General features: G+C 30.4%; 1 long non-coding RNA gene across 3 annotated transcripts; it reads left to right on the top strand.

Annotated features, from left to right (window-relative positions):
* Positions 1-3,671: 3,671 nt before the first annotated feature.
* Positions 3,672-7,263, top strand: LOC107426157 (uncharacterized). 3 transcript variants are annotated; one of them, XR_009639274.1, is made up of 5 exons: positions 3,672-4,287; positions 4,533-4,652; positions 5,665-5,830; positions 5,928-6,367; positions 7,046-7,263. It is a non-coding gene; the product is annotated as an uncharacterized LOC107426157 (long non-coding RNA). The 3 variants fall into 3 exon arrangements; XR_009639276.1 differs by lacking the exon at positions 7,046-7,263 and having other exon boundaries at positions 3,673-4,287; positions 5,928-5,990; positions 6,234-7,033; XR_009639275.1 differs by lacking the exon at positions 7,046-7,263 and having other exon boundaries at positions 3,673-4,287; positions 5,991-7,033.
* The last annotated feature ends 8,406 nt before the right edge of the window (positions 7,264-15,669 follow it).

The raw sequence follows: 15,669 nt of genomic DNA, 5'->3' as shown, positions 1-15,669 counted from the left end.
TAGGAAAGTTTTGATAAAGTCCAATCCAAGAGGAGATGCTGTCGAGTTTTCTGTCGAATTTCCAATGGGATGTCTCTTAGTCGGAATTAGCCTAGGGTTTCAGTAAGGAATCCTTGAAGGATACCCTCTCCAAATTTTTTTTTACCCTGTTCACAATTATTTATATCATATTCTAAAACTATTAAAATCAAATTTTCTGTAGAATTTCTAATGGGATGTCTCTTAGTCAGAATTAACATAGGATTTCAGTAAGGAATCTTAGAAGGATACCTCTCTCCAAATTTTTTTACCGTGTTCACAATTGTTTATATCATATTCTAAAACTCCCCCCCCCCTCCCTCTTCTCTCTCTCTCCAAGAATAGACTATCAAATAAAGTTTCATCTAATCAATTCTCACTATAAAAGAAAAAAATATTTATTCATTTTTTAAAATATTGATCTTACTAAAAATATAATGGATTTAACTTATATCTTTAATACATAATTAATTCAATTAATAGTATCAGGTGTTTTTAAAATAATAAAATTATAAACCAAAGTAAATAAATTTTATTCTTAAATTTTAGTATTAGTACTTGTTAATTTGTATCATTAGAGTTTTTTAAAGTTTCTATTTATTTTTGTTCTCATTGCTATCTCAATTTTGATCTTGCTTTATTGGCTTTTCTATTTGTTTTTACATACCTTCATATATGTAAAATATTACTACAACAAAAAGGAAATTAGCAACTAAGTTTTTAGTGACCAAAATTTTTCAGTCACTAAAAGAATCCATGAGCAATCAAATTTTGGTTGCTAAATATTTGGTAGCTGATGTAGGGAAAACATTGGTCAATCACTTTTAGCAATCAAATAATTGGTCACTGAAGACCATCTTTTATAACCAATAAATAGTTGGTCACTAAAGGCAAGGGCAGGAATCTGTTCTCGCTTTTTTTTGTTTTTTTTGAGGGAAGAAGATCTTTCACTGACCAAAATATTTGGTCGCTAATAGGTTTCTTCAATGACCAATGGTTTGGTCAGTGATAATCTAAAATAATATCAATATTTAACTTATAGCAACTAACGATTGTTGGTCATTGAAACTACATATCAGTGACCAATTGGATGGCTGCTAATATTTTAAATAATAGAAAATTTGAAAAAGAAAATATACAGGTAAAAACCTTTAATGACTATTTAAATTTGGCCGCTGAAAAAATATATCAGTGACCCAATATTAGTGGTTGAACCTTCCAAGTACTAAAATAATAAATAGGTAAAAATATATATATATATATATAGAAAAATTAGAAAAAAAATATAAATAGATATTATAATATTCAATAACTTTTAGTTTTTAAATAGTTTTATTTAAAAATATAAATTATAATCAAATAAGGTATTATAATAGTAAATATTTATAAATAAAGAGTTTTGGTTCTTTTAAACCGTTATAATTGAAGAAAAGTTATTAATGAAATAAAGTAGATAAGTGAAAAGTATTTAAAAATGGAAAAAAAAAAAAAAAGGAAACTGAAATAGCTAATGGGAGAGAGAGGAATTGAGGAGCACAATTAATCTTTTATAAGAAAATTAATAAATAGGTTAAACAAAAATTGAAAGGTAACAAAAGTTTACCCATGTGGGTCTGCTATTGATTTTTATTTTATTTTTGGTTAGAATTACAATAGTATTATATAAATTAAAGGAATGGAAGAGCTTAACTTTAACTTCAAATCACAATTTTAAGAGAAATCTTATCCAAATGACAACATAAAAAAGTAACAATTTAATAAGAAATTATATGTACAAAAAATCCTCATTTATTGATAATATATCTTATTTTATAACAAAAAAATTGGAATAAATAATTAGAATGGTTCCACTAGTTAAAAAGAAAAAATTAAAATTCTATTTAAAAATTATATATATAAAACTAAAAGGTAAAATTTTATATGTGAAATACGATTTAACATACTTATCATTTTACTATGGTTATTATTAAAATGTACACAAATTAATATATATATATATATATATATGATTTTGCTATATATAGGATCAATTTCATTTCATATGGTAAGATGCTAACGTCAAATATCATTTCAGAAGAATCAATTTTGTATCAAAGTGGACAGATTCACTATACAAGCTTGTTGTATGATAGAGTATTTACTCTGACACAAAATTGGCTCTTTAAAAATAATGTCTGACATCAAATTCTCATTTTATAAAATTAATGGCTTATGAGAAAACTGTATATATTAGTGTGTATATGTATTTTATAATATATTTTTTTGCCATATGTATTTATAATAGTTAGTATATTTTTATAAAAGCATATCTATATCAAAATTTCATTTATCTACAACCATTGTTTATTGATATTTAAAAACATATAGTTCATTGGATCTCTATAGGATTCTTGTTTTTTTTTTTTTTAAAAGATTTTTGTTTTAATATGTTACTAAATTTATATTAGTCTATTTATTATTTTTAAAAAATTAAATTTTCAAAGGATCTATGAGTTTTCTTTTTAGAATAAACAATCTAAAAGTTTTGAAGAAAGACCTAACTTGACTATAAAAATTATCAATAATGCTAGAGATATTACAATGTATACCAAATGATTTGGCATACGATAATATTTAATTAGTTTATTTTTTAAATTAACTAATATATTTAAAAATCACTATATATATTTAGGTTGTATGAATATGTAAACAATATTATTATACTGTCATTTGATAAATATTTTTTGTTAACATTTTGATATATGTAGCAGTATTGATAAAATTATACTATATGTATATATATTTTCAAAAACATATATATAATAGTGTTTTTTTTTTAATATATGTTTTTTTTATATTTAATTTAGAGCATGTTCAATAGGGAATGCGAAGTGTTACTTTTGTGACATAAAAATTGATATCTTCTAAAGCTAGATGGTATAAAAGTAAAATCAATTTAAAAGTATTCTTCAATAGTAATGTACAAAAGATATTTATGGTTATTAACTAATTACATATATTTTAGTAATTTTTTTGTTTTTTGAAAAATATTGGCTTTTTAAAATTTTGTTGTTTTTTTTTAAAAAAAAAAAAAAAAAAAAAACTTACAATGATTGACAAAGCCTCAAAAGTAGGGATCAACTTAGCAGTATATTTTTTTTCTTGGCACATCGCTTGATTGGTTTGACATATTAAAAATAGATAAAGTAATTTAAAATGCTCTTAATATTATCAAATAAAATCTTATACTTAATTATTTTGTTGATATATATACTAACAATTTTATATTTACAATAATCTCTCCTCAATGAATAACTAACTAATTAAGTCAGCATAACTTAACACATTAGCAATTTTACATATATTGATTAATTTTTTTATTTTTTAATAAAAATAATTAATTTTAGGTTGACTAATTATATTTTTCATCCAATCCACTCCTACAATAGTCTTAACTTTTAAAATTTATTTAGAAATAAAATCTTTAACATCTATATGTTACTGTAGATATCATAGATATAAATCCAAATTTGATATTTATAATATTAACTATAAATTTTTTTACTTTATACATAATAAAACATTTATATTTAGTTTTATTTTAACTTTTTTTAAACCAAAATTTTGTTTTGACCTTTGGTGGGAAGATTGCCACCTATGAGTTTTGGCCCATTAATTAATTAAAACATTTGGCCATACCTTAGTCTCTCTCTAGTCTCTTCACCTTTTCTTTCCCCTCTCCCCAACGATCGCCGACCATCCCCCCACATCTCTGGTGTGTGCCCAGCTCGCTGTCGCAGAGAGAACTCTATTTCAAAGTCAGAGAGAAGAAAGAAGAGAATAGGGAAGAAAGAAGTGGGAGAAAATGGCACTAAGAGAAGCCGTACTTCTCTATGTTTGAGTCCCAATTCAAACCTTAACCCGGACCATCATCGGAGTGTCTCAAATTGCTGCCATCTGCCTCTATCAGACTACCATCCCTTTTGCTAACTCCTTCCCCGCCGTCTAACTCTCTGGCATCTGGCTTAGCTTATCCGACACCGGAGTTTTTGGTGCTCAAATTTTTCTGCAGTTGTTTTTCAAAGAATCATTACGAATCTCTTCTCTCTTCTCTCAATTGTAGATGACCAAGTAAATTCCATATGAAAAGAGTCTATTTTTCTAAGATTCTTTTAGATTATAGCTCTTTCAACTTTCAGAAGACTCTTGCACTCTTTTGGCTCGTTATCTTCCTAGCCCGCTGCTCTATTTCCCCTGCTCTAACCTGTCCATTTTTTTATGCTTCTTATGGTAAAGATTTCTACTTATATTTTTATTTTTTTTTCTTTTAATTTATTGTTTATTTTTATTTCCAGGGCATAACTTAAGGTGAGCCTTTACCCATTTTGAAGGCGCTTTTTGTTTTTTTTTTTTTCTTCCCCAGCAAATCCATATTCTTATCTTGGTTTTTTGGTTTCTTGTATTCACTTTTCTTTTTTCTTTTTTTACTTGAAGTTACAGACATTTTTTTTGTTATTATTGTTTTTGGATATAAGGTGGGTCATACTTCATTGCTAAAGCTATCAACTTCTATTCTAACTCCTGGATCAAGTGAAGGTGTAATTCCTTTTGAGTTATCGTCCACGAAGCCTTTGGCAACACAGTCAGAGACATAGGTATTAATTATATTAAGGCCATTGGAACATTATATTGCATGCTTAAATCCCAATTACTACACTGCTTATTTATAGATTCTGTTCTATTCTGTTTGGGAAATACAAAAAATTTCCCTATTTAGCTCACCTAGGTAAATTGAAAACGCTAGTAACTTCACCCCTTTTATGGTCAATTTATAATATCATATTAGAAACTCTAATTTTATTTGCTACATTTTCTGGGTGGGTATTTTTATTTGTGCATTTGTGTATGAGGTTCAATTTATTTGATTATTCAGCTGAAACCCAATTCTACTTTGGCATAGCTAGCAATGTTTAAGTAGTAAAGAAGTGTCCTTTATTTAACTATGGAGAAAAATATGCATTTTTTTCTCCATTGATTGGAGGGAAAAAGATGTATGTGGGGATTGCCCATCTGCTTCTATTGCTACCTTTTTCTTTATTTATTCTGAGTGAATGTACAATTCCTATTGATGCTTTGTGAAAGTACTGACCACTTTTTGATTTGTTTTGTGAAAGTACTAATGTATTATTCCTTTAGTTGTTCTATGCATAAATGAATGAGATAAATGTATAGCAATCAAAGTTCTTATGACTTGTATGAAGACCTTTTCTTCTCCACTCACAACAAGGTTTAGTGAATTGTTATTTAAACTAGATTATAAGATACACACACTTAGTTGTCAACTCATAAATCTAGATGCAACTCAAATACTTTATGTGAAACATTGTATAACATGAAGATGAAAAATAAAATTAATTAATCATTTGGAAGCATCTTTGTGCATTGAACAATTCAGTGAGCGTGTTTCAACCTTCCACAAAAAGATATGTATACTACCGATTATTATAGAATTTGTAATCTCCAACATGTTTTAAGTGTTTACATGATTTTTTTTCTTTTTTGTTTGGTTTTTTAGTAAGATTGTTTATGCATAAAACAAGTTTATTCGAAGCATACAAATTGAAGGTATATCTATTTTCTATATTTGTTTTTTTCTCTTCAAAACAGAGTAACTATGGAGAAGCAGAAGCAAAAGAGCACATGTTTAAGCAGGCACAGTTGGCAAAGACAAGGTAGCACCTGATATAAATCCAAATTTGATAGAGGTATCAGTGATACTTATCAAAAAAGAAAAGCTACCTAAGAACCATCCACATCCACGAGTAGAGTGGTGGTAAATCCTAATTGTATTCTCTTTTTTCTTTCATTTATTTATTTATTTTCTTTCTCTTTTCTTCTAATTATGCCTACACCTTTCATTGCTATTACAGCCTTATCATCTTATCAGGAATAAGAAATGTCCTATAAGCATTTACAAATTTGTTTGTACACAGGTATTTTATTTTGACCTTGTTTGCCCTATCAGGTATAAGAAATCTTCCATCAGGTTTACTTTTTTCTTTTTCCTCTACATAGTCTCATTCTACACTCAAAAGTCATCTGTTACTGGTTTTGGACACTAAAATAAATGCTTTGTTCTAGGTTGTGGAGGACGGGTATTAGTTATTTGCTGACAGGCATCTTGAAACAACATTTTTAGCCCCCAACTAATAGTGAATTTGATAATGCTGATGCAGTGATGATTGTTGATGAAAATCCGATGTGCTCTATCAAAAGTTCTTAAGCCAACAGAGAAAAAAAGAAAAAGCTAAGTTCATGATGTCAACAAAAACGTGATGTTTGCAATGCTATTGCTACCTAGTTATCCAAGGTCAAAACATTTTTATTACCATTTAATTCCTCATTTGGCTATTAAAAAGATTGTTGTTGTGGATGTGCCAATTATAGCCCCATCATATCTGTTAATTCTAGTTTTTTTTTTTTTGGGTAATTTTCTGGGTTAAAAGTCCTTGTGATAAGTTCTTTTTTACTAATCTTTTTAGGTCTCATTGTTAAACCATGACAATTTTTTTATGTTTTTATTTTTGTTTTCAAAAAACTATTGTTCTCTACCTATTGGCATGTGTCTACCATCACTTCTTTAGAATAAAATAAATTACCGGTGCACTTAATCTTGAGCTCTTTGACTAATGGATAATAGGATGTGGAGCACTCACCTTCTTTGCTATGTTGTTATTTATGTGCCTAGCGGACCATAAAGTCTTGTGAGTAGTGACTAAGACATCGTAAGAAAGAAATAGACCTATTGTAGATTGGTTTTCATTGTTCCTAAGGCATACTGAAATTACGTTTTTTTCATTTCAACTTTACATGAAAGATTTTTGTTCAAAGGTAGTGTATGGTTTGTAGTAACTATTCATTTTTGGCATTTGGTGGTTTTAAAATTCCATATAGGTTAAGTTGCACTTAGAATTTTATCTTGAAGTTATTTTAGCAAATTGTTATAGTAGGTTGGTTTTCATGTGATATTAGTTATTCTATTTTTCAGATTTCAAGTTTCTAAAGACCAAGACCATGTATAATGCAACAAGAAGTTCAATGCAATATTCGCATTCCCACTTACACCATTGGCCACCAGCACCTTCATTACTGTTAGCTGCACTTGTTTATATATTTTATTTTCTTATATTGTACACATTTGAATCATTGTTTTAATTGTACAATGACTATTATATGTATGTAATGACATTATTATTTTATAAATAATATTTAAAATTTTGGTATTATAAAAATTTTTTAATTTGCTTTTATATATTTTGTATTTTTGCATCAATAGTAATTAACAAAATTTATTTTAAAAAGTATAAATAACTAAATTAATTGGCTTTTAGTGATCGACTTTTGGTTGCTGAAATTTTATGCATATTGGTTGCTAAATATAGGAGTGTTCAGTGACAATAGATTGGTTACTGGATATACAGAATCAGTGACCAATATTTGGTGAATAAAAATATTTCAAAATATGTAAAGACCATAAGTGACCAACGTATTTGGTTCCAAAATGTTACTTGTCAGTGACCACAGTAATAATCGCTAATAACTAATATGTTGGTCACTGATGTGACTTTAGGATACCAAATTTTGATGAAAAATGGTGATTTTTTCTGACTTTTAGCGACTAAAACTTGATCCTAAAAATTCAAAAGTTGGTCGCCAAAACTTAGAGTTTTAATGACCAAAACTTATAGTTACTAAAAACAATTAGCACACCTTTTAGCGACCAACCAGTGAGCACTGTTTTTTGGTTGCTAATTTACTTTAGGGACCAAAAGGTCAATTTTTAGCAACCAAAAGGGTGGTCACTAAAAATGATTTTTTTAGTAATGTATATTATTCATAGTATCATTCCACCTAATATTTCGTTTAAATATTAAATTTAGTTCTGAGAAATTTTCTTCAATGATCACATGAAAAATTTGTTAATTTATTAACTTTAGTTAAAATATAACAAAATTGTTTAGGATTTTGTACTTTTTTACTCATTTTCTTTCGAAATTGATATATATATATATATATATATTTGGTAATTGTGTTATTCTTAACAACTTCTTATACTTTTTATCATGATAAATAAATAATATTTATATATATATTTAATATTTTGAATTGTTATATATTATAAAAGAAAAATACATATATTATTATTAGTAGTTTCCTTCTACATTGTGCCCCCGGCCCCCCATGCAACCATTTTGGTTCGGTCACTGTTCTGAGACATCAATAGCACTATTTCAAAACTTGACAAAACGATTATTTGTCCCAAAAAAAAAAAAATAATAATAATAGAACAGTTTAAATCAGCTAACAAAAGTGGGCGTCTAGATCGTCTTATAATAATGAAATGGAGAATATTGACCGGAAACAATTATAATGAAAGACTGACCTTTTTTAACCTAAAAAATAAAAAATGACTTTGACATAGCACGATCTAAAGAAGACTTTAACGAAAAAAGGGAAAAAAAAAAAAAAAAAAAGACACTTGACATTATTCTTAAAGAAGACTTGGCATTTTTTATTTTTTTTTAAAAAAAAAAGAACATCAAATTGCCAATTAAAACATGGTTAATTCTTCAAATAGATTATTATTATTATTTCTTTTTCCTTTTACATTGTGGCTCCCCAACCTAACCATCTTGGTTCCGTCACTGCTCTGAGACCTCCGTATCTCTATTTCAAAACTTGACAAAACGGTTATTCTTTAAAAAAAAATATATATATATATATATATTAATAGAACACTTTAAGTCGGCTAACAAAATTGGCGTTTAGGTCGTCATATAATACTGAACTGGATAATAATGACTGGCAACAAAAATAAAGAAATACTGACTTTTTTTAACCAAAAAAGAAAAGACTTTGACATAGCACGATCTAATTCAAAATTTTCACTCAATTGAGCACATCTAGCATATTTTTTCAATTAGAAAAGAAGACTTGGCATTTTTTATTTAAAAAAAAACAAAAACAAATTGCCAATTAAAACTTGGTTAATTTTTCGAACAGCTAAAGTTCATGATTAGCTGGAAATGGATAATATTGACGTCGATGCAATGGAGGATTAGATCAATAATCAACAAACATAGAATGCTACAAAATGTCTCAGAAAAACATGAAAAAAAAAAATTTAAAAAGGATTACAAACGTTCGTCATAAAAAAAAATATATTATTTTTACAATAGAGGATAGTTGTTGGTGCTTTTATGAACCTTCTGGAAAGTTATAGGATTTTGACAACCTTTTAGCATAATTTTATGGGAAACGATGGCATGAATAAGCTTTGGTATTTATGTTCGACTCAACAAAACTTGATTTATCGTTAATCATATTTGATTGACTCTCGTCTTTCTCATAAGCTTCTATTACATCACTAATGCTTCTGAGTAAATTAATTAAAAGAGTAATAATTATTATAATGCAAAAGACTAAACCTTAAGTTAAACAAAGACTTAAACAAACCTTTATAATTCTTTTTTTTATGGGTCTTTTTTTTTTTTTTCCGACAATGATTATAATATATTCTAGCCTTAAGGGATGAGGGATTTCACCTAGACCTGGTCGAATCTGGAATGTGAAGGTGTATTTCTAGTGATTTAACCATTGAGCTAAATCTATGAATATTTTATGTATGGATCTTTGATGAATCTATAGATGCATACAAACCCTATCATTTTTTCATTGTGAATGGCAATTCATGTTGGTAGATCCTATTTTTGTTAATTCATTTATTAATCATGTCAAAATTATTTAATTCGAATACAACTTATTCATTAATTAGGTTAGAAATTTCAATCCGAACATGATTTGTAAGACAATGCTACTGCCATTGGACTAAGCCTAGGAATACTTATCCATAGAAATTTCAAAACAATGCTATTACTTATATACGTTAGAGAAAAATATAAAAGAAATGAAAATTCATCGTCCATTAGTTTAAACTTTTAGGAGACGTGGCAATTCAATTCGGTATCAAAACCAAAGATTAAAGAGGTCCTCGGTATAAAACTCTAACAGCTCCAACCAAAATCAAAAACACATTTAACCCAAATTAGGCCAGCCTTCCTACATGTGAAGGAAGGGTGTTACAAAAAAATATAAACTAGCCTGCCTACATATAAAGGAAGAATGTCAGGGAAAAAAATATAAAAGAAATGAAAGCTCGCTCATCTCCCATCAGTTAGAGCTTTTGGGAAAAGTGACAACTCAACTATACATGATATCTGATATGAATATTAACTAATTAATTAAAGTACAGCTTCTAGGACTTCAATAGCACTATTTCAAAACTTCACAAAATGATTATTCGTCCAAAAACAAAAAAGTAATAGAACAGTTTAAGTCGTTTAACAGTATTGGCATTTAGGTCGTCATGTAACAGCCCAGTCCACCCGCATATGATATTGTCCGCTTTAGGCCCCGCTCGCACGGTTTTAAAAGGCTCACAAGGAACAGGTATCCACAGCCTTATAAGGCATGCTTCATTCCCTTTTCCAACCGATGTGGGATCTCACAATCCACCCCCCTTGGGGCCCAACATCCTTGCTGGCACACCGATCCGGATACTGGCTCTGATACCAACTGTAACAGCCCAGTCCACCTACATGTGATATTGTCCGCTTTGAACCCCGCCCGTACAGTTTTAAAAGGCCTCACAAGAGAAAGGTATCCATAGTCTTATATGGTATGCTTCATTTTCCTTTCCAACCGATATGGGATCTCACACGTCATATAACAAGCTTTAGATCTACAATTGGGTCACTCGAGGTGCAATACTAAACTAGTGCAGTCTTAATTTTATTATTAATTATTGTTATTATTATTTTATGAAAACAAGTATATATGGTCTTGATGGCTATAAATAGTGGTTGAGCAACATATTGCAATTCAAAACACAAGCCAGTAACAATCTAATAAACTAGCTGGCTAACAGTGTTTTCTTTTTCCTATGTAATTAAGTTCCATAAAAATGGCGTTGCTTAGCTCAGGAAAGCCTAAAAAGTTAGGCTGCCAATCATCCCTGATGAAAAGGTGAATGGGACAATCCCTGCCACTGGTGAGAAAAAGTTGGATGTTGAATATCTTTTGGATCTGGTCAAAAACATCCTGCTTACTGCAACTAATGATGTCCAGGTATATATACATAAAGTTACTTTAACTTTATCTTCTTCTTTTTAAATGGGAATATATATATATATATATATATATACATTTTGATGTAAACAATGATTGATTTCATTATGATTACCTTCTGCAATGCGGGGCACCTGAGCAGAGCATGGAATTCAGGCGTCCTGATTCAAGTTTTAAGTCACCATCAAATACAATCAAGCTAATTTCCATCGAACTGGTTGCACAAATTAAACCTTTAGACATCTATTACCTATAATCGTTTATACAAATTAATTTAAATATATGCACATTTTACATAACAAACTGCTCTTTCTTAAGTTGTTTTTTTTTTTTATAACATTATTGCAATAATTTTTAACGTAAAAAGGAAGAAGGCATGTATTTTGAACCATAACCTTATAGGTGTGGATGTGAGGCATTTTATTTTGTTGAATTAGTAGTTTATATATATGGTTTACATTACATGTAGGCTGCAAGCACATCCCAAGATGATCAAGTAAAAGTTGAGAAAATGGCGGTGGCAATCCTGAACTTGATATCAAGCTACTCATTGGATGCAAAGCTAGCGCTGAGCCTTGCAACTTTAGCTATGGAGTTTAGGGAATTCTAGGGACGTAAAAAGGACTTGACCGATAAGTCATCCTTACCAAAAGAATTCTGCTTGTCGATGGCAATCTTGAAGTTCAAATATGCCTATATCATAGACCAGAAAGTCGACCAGCAGCGAAAGCCAATTGTTGAGCTTAGCAATCTCATCATGCTTGCTGGTTGTGATTCAATTGAGAGATGGTCAAAGTCAACATTTCTTATAAGCATCAGTTGTGAAATGATGCCGTTGCATTTAAGGAAGTGGTTAGGATGAGTCAGCAGTTAGTTTTCTGTTTTGGAGGTTTATAAATAATGGCTTAACTGCAGAGACAAAAAATATATGAAAAAAGTTGTTAGTTCTCGATTAAAGCCTTTGTTCTTCTTGTTTTCTCTTTTCTTCTTGTAGCCTTTTTCTTATTGTTTTTTCTCTTTCTCTTGGTATTGTTTAGGATCATTTTGGGTGAGTGATTTGTGAGAAAGAGAGAGGTTGTAAAGGGGTTTCTGGGTGTAGAGAATCTGTAAAACCAAGAGAAATTACTGCAATGGTGTATTTGATCTTTGTTCATAGTGCAAGAACTTCTTGGATGGAGTTCACCGAGGATGTAGGTCGCTTCTAGACCGAACCTCATTAAAATTTGTGTGTTTTTCTGTGTGTTTCTTTCTTGTTGCTGTGAATGAGTTTCGTATTGAATTAAGTTTCAATAGTGGTATCAGAGCATTTTTCTATACTCATTCGTAAGAAAGAAACGTGTGCCTACCATCTATTTGAAGAAATTCCTGAGTGACGAACCAGAAGGCTAAATGGGGTCAAAGGTAGAGTTAGAGGTCTTCAATAAAAAAGGAGATTTTCTTTTATGGAGGCAAAAGATGAAGGCAGTCCTGGTGTAACAAAAATTTGCCAAAGCAATAGATGGTTCTTTATGAAGGCAGTCCTGGTGTAACAAAAATTTGCTAAAGCAATAGATGGTTTTTTCCCAAAGAGTCTCACAGGAGAGCAGAAGAAAGACATGGATGAAATTGCCTACAACACCATAATTTTACATCTGTCTGACAATTCTTGAGGAAGGTAAATGATTCTAAGACTACCTCTGAAATCTGGAGTAGATTAGAGCAATTATATTTGGTTAAATCTTTGCCAAATAAAATATACTTGCTGGAAAAATTTCTTGGTTTCAAGATAAATCCAACAAAGGATTTAGAGGAGAATCTTGATGAATTTAACAAGCTGGGTTTAGATTTGGCTAACTGCAATGAGAAATTCACTGATGAACATCATGCTGTGATTCTATTAAATTCCTATAAGGATATTAAGAATGCAATTAAGTATGGAAGATAAATTTTGACCACTGATATTGTCATAAATTCCTTGAGAGCAAAAGAGTTGGAAATGAAAATTGAGATGCCTGACACTAGTGGGGAAGGTCTGATTACTAGAGGAAGAAATCCTGTTAGAAATTCAAAAGGCTATAATAACAATTTCAAGGGAAAATCTAGAGACAAATCAAGATCTAAGTCAAGAAATAGAGGGAGGAAATGTTATTATTGCCAAAAAGAAGGTCATACCATTAAAGATTGCTACAAGAGGATAAATAAAGAAAATAGAGAGAAACATTCTGAAAATGGAGATGTTGCTGTAGTAAGCAATGAGGATGACATTGGAGATGTATTGGCTGTTTCAATGAATCAAACGAGTTAGGAATGGATTCTGGATTCTGGATGTACCTTTCATATGTGTCTAAGACAAGATTGGTTTGTTAATTTTTGAAACTTAAATGGTGGTCAAGTGCTATTAGGTAATAATTAAGCTTGTAATGTGACTGGAATTGGAGATATTCCTATTAGAATGAGTGATGGAGTGATAAGGACCTTGAGCAATATAAGGTTTGTTCATGAGCTGTAAAGAAACCTCATTTCACTTAGACTCTTAGATGAATCAAGTTTTAGTTGTAAATCTGAAAATGGGTCAATGAAGATTAGTAAAGGTGCTCTTACTGTCATGAGAGGAATCAAGAGAAATGGATTATATGTTTTGCAAGGAAAAACAGTAACTGGTATTAATGCAGTAGCTATGGGTTTGAATCAAGATTAAACTCAACTTTGGCATAAAAGGTTAGGGCATATCAATGAGAAAGGCCTTCGGATTCTCAACAAGCAAGGGCTGTTTAGAAAGAACAAAATCAGCAAGATGGAATTTTGTGAGCACTGCATATTAAGGAAGCAACATCGGTTGAGTTTCAAGCTAGGAACACATAATGCTACCTCAATACTGGATTATGCACATGCAGATTTATGGGGACTAGTTAGCACACCTATACATGGAGGTAACAAGTATTTTCTTTCAATTGTTAATGATTTTTCCAGAAAAGTTTGGATTTTTCTGTTAAAACATAAAAGTGAGGCTTTTGTTAAATTTAAACATTGGCATTCTTTAGTTCAAAACCAAACAGGGAAAAAATTGAAGGTGTTAAAAACTAATAATGGGCTGCAGTTTTGTAATCTAGAATTTGATAATTTCTGCAAAGATGTTGGAATTCTTAGGGATAGGACAGTTAGTTATACTCCTCAGCAAAATGGAGTTGCTGAGAGGATGAACAGGACCTTACTAGACAAGGTTAGGTGCATGTTGCTAAGTTTTGGTCTACCAAAACCAATTTGGGGTAAAGCTGTCATGACAGTAACCTATTTAGTGAATAAGTGTCCATCAACAGCTATAGAATTAAAAACTCCTAAACAAATGTGGACAGGCAAACCAGTAGATTATACTAGGCTAAAAATCTTTGGATGTGTAGCATATGCTCATCAAAGTGAAGGGAAACTTGAGCCTAGATCATTGAAGTGTTCTTTTCTAGGTTATCCCAAAGGAGTTAAAGGATATAGGTTATGGGTTAGAGACTTGAAATGTTTTAAAACCATAATAAGTAGGGATGTTATTTTTAATGAAAATATTATACCTTGCTTGAGTAATAAGGATGCAAGGACTGAAATTTCCACCAAAGATAAATCAGTTCAGTTTGAAGTTTAGCCATATATGAAGGCAAAGGAAGACCAAGTAACCCAAATGGAAGCTGAAGCTAAAATACAACTTCCATAATCTACAGATGAGCAACCAGATCAAGAAACTGAAGAAGAATCAATTGCTGAAGGCTCTAATCCTCTACAACATTACCAGCTAGACAGAGATAGGCAAAGGAGAGTGGTAAAACCCCGTATCAAATTTATTTCTTTTAACTCCACTATGCTTGCTCTAGTATGTTTTTAGGAACTTGCTGATAAGAAACCTAAGACCTATTCTGAAGCTATGAAGAGTAAGCATTCCAAATTGTGGTATAAAGCTATGTTGGAAGAATTAGAGTCCTTACACAAGAATAAGATATGGGTGTTGGTTCCTAAATTTGCAACTTAGAAGGTAGTTGACTGCAAATGGATTTTTAGAGTGAAAGATGGGATATTAAGTGCTGATCTAGTCATATTTAAGGCAAGATTAGTTGCTAAGGGATTCACACAGGTACAAGGGATAGATCATATTGAAATTTTATTACCTATGGTGAAGTACATAACTATTAGGATGATTTTGTCATTAGTTGCTCATTTCAACTGGGAGCTGGAACAACTTGATGTGAAAATAGCGTTTCTACATGGTGAGCTTGTTGAGGTTATATATATGAAGCAACCTAAAGGCTTTGAGGTCTCAAACTCGAGTAAGGGTATGGTTTACTTGCTGAAGAGGTCATTATATGGTTTGAAGCAATCACCTCGGCAGTGGTATAGGAGATTTGACACTTATGCTTTAAAAGTTGGATTTAAAAGGAGCATCTATGATAGTTGTCTATATTACAAGGGTGAAAACTATCATGAGTCAGTCTAATTACTATTATATGTCGATGACATGTTATTGAT

The sequence above is a fragment of the Ziziphus jujuba genome, chromosome 6 (assembly GCF_031755915.1).
Source record: "Ziziphus jujuba cultivar Dongzao chromosome 6, ASM3175591v1".
Taxonomy (NCBI): domain Eukaryota; kingdom Viridiplantae; phylum Streptophyta; class Magnoliopsida; order Rosales; family Rhamnaceae; genus Ziziphus; species Ziziphus jujuba.
This window is presented reverse-complemented; position numbering and strand designations above follow the sequence as displayed.